The 6,413-nt window shown below is 32.3% G+C and overlaps 1 long non-coding RNA gene across 1 annotated transcript; it reads left to right on the top strand.

Annotated features, from left to right (window-relative positions):
* Window positions 1-5,295: 5,295 nt before the first annotated feature.
* LOC105787231 (uncharacterized) lies at window positions 5,296-6,208 on the top strand. Its single transcript, XR_001131490.2, has 2 exons — window positions 5,296-5,630; window positions 5,750-6,208. It is a non-coding gene; the product is annotated as an uncharacterized LOC105787231 (long non-coding RNA).
* Window positions 6,209-6,413: the final 205 nt, after the last annotated feature.

Below are 6,413 nucleotides of genomic sequence, written 5' to 3'. Positions count from 1 at the left end.
CGACTAAATTACTTAACTAAACTTCAATGTATTTTCATATCAACTCCATAAGTATTCCTATTTTATATTTACGGACTTTGTTTACTGAAATGGGGTTTCAAAATCGTATTTTTTAACACCACTAAAATTCAGGTCGTTGCATGTACAGTAGCTTGTAATAAATTCTTTTAATAGTAACGATATAGAAGTCGTGGTAATTAAATCCACACTACCACCTTGGAAGGACCTCCGCCTTTTGTAAAGAAATCCTTACCTTAGGGCTAGACTGTTACATAATGCCCATAAATCTACCACGACCCTTCGATAAGAACTTTCTCATAGTCCCTTTTATTACTAATTTTGACTAGATAAAAATCATTATCAAGGCCATTCAATTGACAACTTCCCATGAGATTCCACAATGAATGTACTTTATTGTCAAGCACTCTATAGCCAATGTTCCTACCTAATAGCTTGATAACAACAACATTCTCCATATTTCTATCAATCATATTTTGCACTCTTTTCGAAAAATAGATTGAAGGGATATGGCCATAGTGCGGAATAACGTCTTCCTTCTAGAAGGCCACCTCAGACTCCTCAAGACTAGTATTAGAATCATTAGCGATTGAATTATTACGAAGTAACTGGTCCTTAAATGATGGCCTGATGACATTAGTTGTATTGATAACCTAATCTCATTGGTCACTCTCCTCGTCATCTTTTATAGCAACCCATTTTTCAGTAGTGTAGAAAATAGTGGTTTCGAGACCACAGTTCCGATGAATGAGTCCATAGATATATTTAATTAATATTTATGAGTTAAATATAGTATAATAGTGAATCGTGATTTAATATCTTTTATTAATTGATTAGTTAATCAATGTACAAGTGATGCATACCGAAAATTAAGTGGTTTTGAAAAATGAGATTTCAAGACTTCGTTTCTATAAATCGAGCTCATAAATATTTTTATTAAATATTTACAGAGCTGATATATAGGTGAATTAAAGTTTGGTTTTAAAATTTTAGTGAATGGTTAGTAATTGAGGAAAAAGGACTAAGTTGTAAAAATCATTAAAACTTGATTTTTATGGAATTTTAGTTGATCAAGGGGTTAATTAAGTTTATTTGAGGGATTTAAGTGGTAATTAACCACTTTTTGGGAAAGGGGGCGGTTGGTATTAATTTAAGCTAAAATATGTATTTAACTAATTAAATAAAAGTTATTTGAATATATGTTAAACACAAAAACATTTTTGTCATCTTCCCCACCCCTTTGTTTTCACTATTCGAAGTAAGAAAGAATAGAAGAAGCCATAGTCAAATTTCTTCAAGCTTTCAAACCGTGCATGTAAGTTAATTTTAAGTTAACTTTTAGTAAATTTTATGTTTTTGAGATTGTTGCAACTAGGTCCAACTAACTCGTACCTCTATTTTCAAAACTGTCAAAGATTTAAAAAGTGGTCATTGATGTTATTTGAAGTTTTTGAATGTTTATGGTAGATTTTGGAGCATAGAAATGAAATAGGATTAATTTGTTAAGTAAATTTTGTTAGTTTTGAGTTAGGGACTAAATTGTGAATATATTGAAATTGGTATGAAATTTTTGTAAATTATGATAATAGGAGGCTGTATATGGACATAGTTGCAGTGGGTTTAAAATTTAGAGTTCAAATTTGGAAGATATCATAAGTTCGATTTTGGGGATTAAATTGAATAAAATGATAAAAATTAAGGGCATTCAAATAACAAAATTAAAATTATATGTACTTATAATAGGATGGCATAACATGTTTGGAATTGATAGATTGAATTGACTTAATGAATAGATCGGATATTGGACTAAATTGAAGAAAATCGAGGAAATGACAAAAATTGATGATTAGTCCTTAGAGAGTTGTTTAGTTGTTGTCTTAACCAGGTAAGTTCATGCAGATTTTTAATTAAATTGTTATGCATTTGGAATTATAATTGTAATGCTGTTTAATTGAAATTTTAATTGTTTATGATTCGATACAGAAAGGTGAGATAAAGAATTAAATTGAATACGATGAATATCAAATTGAAATAATTATCGAATTGACCGTAAATTGGACTGAAGTAGAATATGTTATGTGATGAGGTGATGATTTAATGAAATGAGCTGACTTGATTTGATTTAGACTAGTTGATAGTGATAAGGATTAAATTGAATATATATGAAAAATGTGTATGTATATATGTGTGTGTGTAATTGAATGTGCATAAGATATGTATTTAGTATTGATGTGAATGATTATGTTTGAATTTGAATTGTTGGATTGAGATGCCAATTGTGGCATATTGGTTGTATGTTTGTAATGGATTGAATGAGTTCCATGTAGGTTATTTGTGTACCTATATGTATCTATGAGCTAAGATATAGATTTGGGCATGACATGAACTTCTAAATTTGTGATTTTGACTATCTGGGTAAAAGTATCGATACCAGGGACCAAGGTATCGATACTTGACCAAATGAACAGTGTTTTGAAAACGGTAAAATGCCAAAATGGTATCGATATTGATTTTTGGTATTGATACCTTTTCTAAAAATATCGGTACTTGTTCCTTTTATATTGATACTTAGTTCCTAGTTTTGAAAATTTTTAAATTGGTCTTTAATCATGCTCGAATATATTAAATTATGTTTGTATGCTCGATTTAGTCTCTATTTGGTTCATAACTTTTGTTATGCACGTATTTATAAAAACTTGATGATTTAAATTGAATTCAATTTTTTGATTTGCATATGAATGTTTTGATAACTGTAGTAGCATCCTAAAACTTGAATTCGACGATCGGATCAGGTGTGGGCTGTTACATCTTTGTTCTTGACTTTTCTTTTTTTTTTGCCCTCTCCAACTCAACAGAGAGTGGAGATCCTAACCTCTGAACGCCTACTTTCAAAGCAGAACTCACAAAAAACTCCATTTAAATCCTCAATGAAAATTTTCAAAGATTAATCATTTATTATGAACAAGTTCGGATTTTCTTTACCATTTGTTAATTATCAATTATTATATTGTTTAAAATGATTATTTTAGTTTCAAATAATTTTAAGAGTAAACTTGTTGGTGATGCAATCAATTTTCATGAATAATTATAATTATGATTTATAAATTTATTTCAAAATCCAATATATATTTACTTATTAATATATAAATTGTACTAAAAATATGATAGTTTATCATAATTTTATGAAAATTGAGACTAAAAAATTATAATAAAGACAATTTAATAAAACATGCTTATAGAAAATCTTACATTCCGTCAAAATATCAAAATATTACATTTTAATCAAATGAATAGAATAAAAGAATTTACCGTAATTGGTAATATTGTAAGTAATTTTACATTCCATGATATTATTACTAAATATAATATTATAATTCCTATACCAAGTATAAATTATTTGTGGGAGTTTGTTCTCTCTTGAAAGCTCCTGGGAATTAAAAAGGAATTTTGACCACCACCATATAATTATTAGATTAGAACAAAAAAAGAAACATGCACAATCTTACAAGGTGTAAGGAGGTAGCATAGGTCGTGGGAGTGATGAGTTTGATGTTTAAAACGACAAATGGGAATGTTTTGATTTTTGAGATTTCATTTATTTCGTGTAGCCAAGAGCCCAAGACCATGAACCATTTGTGATATTTTCTTTTGAGTTTTTAAGGTTTTATTTAGATGAATAATGGGATTGATTTCTCACATAATTTGAAACAGAAATGAGAAGGAGCTTCACCATAGTGACCTTGCAATTGGAGGCTCAACCACATGCATCCCATCCTATGTTGAATCAGTGGAAAACAGCTGCAGAAGTTGAAAAGCAAAAAAGCAGTCAAATATAATGTTATGGAAAATTGACCAACGGTTTACCTTTTAATCACATTTTAAATAGTCCAAAATTGCAGGTCAAAAAGGGTAGCTAATTGGAAACTTGAGCTTCCTTGGATACTTACTTTCCTACTATTAATGTCTTAAAATCACTCAAAATTTGAAAGTGGGAAGATATATTTGGTTTACATACTAAACCAAAATATATGAGATAGAAAAGTAGAAGCAAGGTATAGAGACATAGGGGTCCATACCAGAAAATTTAGTGAACGATGTTACTCTGGTTATTGAGTTATTGACTTGATAGAACCATTTTTTTCCCTACAAAGTCAATAAAATCACTCTTCAATTTCCTTACCTATTAAACCAAATGCACTTATTGCTCACTCATTGTTTAAGGTCATTTTGTCATAAATGAAAAGTAGAGGGAATGGTGCAATTGATGGTGGAAGATTTGCCAATGAACTTAGGGCTGCCTATATGGTTAAGCTTCGTGTCGTTTCCATGTTGTTTCTCTACCATTGTTATTAGAGAGATTTCTTGAGTATTCTCAGATGCCATTAATTCTCAACATGTGCAACCATTCTCATGTACTTCCCGTAATAAGAATGATCATGCACCTCCTGGATTTCGGAGAGTTGATTGAAAAAAGAAAGTGACAAAAAAAATGCATAACCAGTGAAATTCTCACTGACAAACCAAAATTTTGACAATAATTGAATAAGAAGATGGTGGATAATCAGCCTAGTTGATTTGAGATTTCAGTTCAAAAGCAACCATTAGCACTGACTAATCAAGTTTCCATTGACCATTACAATGTTGGGGAGCGTGGGTTATCCCTTCTGATAAGCGTTACATCTAATCCCCAGTAAGTGGAGGGTTTAGTTGCTCTTAACTTTTGACATCATATGTCATTAAAACCACTAACTGTGCTTGTCAAAGCCTTCAAATAGTTAAATTCAATTTCCCATGGGTGAAAAAATTTGCCTGCAGCTCACACTTGGCTCCTCCAGCGCCCAGATGGGTGGATCGTAAAGTTGTAGCACCCTTGTCTTTCCCTGAAAACCCTAACATCGCTCCTCTTTCAGTTTCAGAGAGAGAAAAAGTGGGTTGGTGTATTATGAGCGTTTGCTTCACCAGAAACGAGGGGATGGAAAGGGAAGGGGGAGGGTGAGAATGATGATGATGATTAAGAACGCAAGAAAAGACTGAAGGGGAAGGTGGGGTTTTACACCAGTAACGAGGGGAGAGCGAGAGAATAACCATGATGATGACGATGATCCTTTCATCCTTCTAAATATGCTCTCCATATAAACCATCCAGTCTGACTATATTTATCTGTCTTTTTCATTTTTAAAGTCTGAAAAACGCTTCCTCTTCCTCTTTAATTAATTACACCCATCACTCTCTCTCTCTCTCTCTCTCTCTCTCTCTCTCTCTCTCTCTCTCTTTACTGTTCTTACTTCATTGCATCTTAAATAGGAGAACTCCATCAGCCCCTCTTATTGTCCTTAACAGTCATCTTCCTTCATCAGCAGGTGCCTGTGTTGCTTTTCTTTCAGTAGTGGTGATCACAAAGGCTGCTTGTTATCACCGGGGTTTAACAAAGGGCTTCTTACAGAGTTTATTGGCATTCTGTCCACCTCCAATCATGGAAACAAAAAAACCCTTTTCTTTTTGCTCTCTGATCTCATCTTTCATGGAGGTGGGCAAACTGCCAACTGGGCTCTGTTGGCTTCTCTTTGTAAAATCCTTGTGATGCATTTCTTCTACCAACTCTCAGGATCCAGGTAAACACCATGTCTACAATTTTTACACTTATTTTATGCTGTTTTTCCTGTGGTGAATGAATATAAGGTAATGTTAGTGACAACATCACTCTTCTGGTCATCAACACTGAGCTTTGCAGAAAAGGATAAGAAAAGAAATGGAGTGAAGCCAAATTTACTATCTGCCTAGTACTTTTCATCATTCTTCTGTTATTCACAGGGTTTGATTGTTAGCAGTTATGTGAGGTCTGAGGATGTTATTCGGTCATATTCTACATTGAACTCCTTTGAGGCTTTTGACCTGCACAATTATTTTCTACTTTTTCCCAGCCATCAAATAGTAGTCTTGAAGTTGCAGTGCTCCATCTAGGGTTTTATGATTAGCCTCTTGTTTTTGTTTTTTGTATGCATCGGAGTCAGGAAAGATGTTTGAATTTCATATCCAAATCCAAGTAAAACCCTTCAAAACAAACTACTTGGGATACTGTATTGTCCTAGAAAACCAAACAACAGAAACAAGGAGATTTAATTAGATTTTCATAACATCCTAAATGATGACCCCATTGAAGGCTTTGAATCAAACATTTTTGTTTCTTGAATTGTCTTAAGTATACTAATATAATCATGTCGATTATCAGATATTACAATCAAAGAAAAAGTACATGTTGGTGGCTTCATGCATGATTGCCATCAATTTCATAATGTCAGATCATATAAACTACTGCACTATTCAATCTGTACAGCTATTCTTAGTTAGGGCAATTAGGCCTTGTACTTGATATATAGATTTTCTATACTCTCCCA

The sequence above is a fragment of the Gossypium raimondii genome, chromosome 1 (assembly GCF_025698545.1).
Source record: "Gossypium raimondii isolate GPD5lz chromosome 1, ASM2569854v1, whole genome shotgun sequence".
Classification (NCBI taxonomy): domain Eukaryota; kingdom Viridiplantae; phylum Streptophyta; class Magnoliopsida; order Malvales; family Malvaceae; genus Gossypium; species Gossypium raimondii.
The sequence above is the reverse complement of the archived record's forward strand: the minus strand, read 5'-3'. Positions and strand labels throughout refer to the sequence as shown.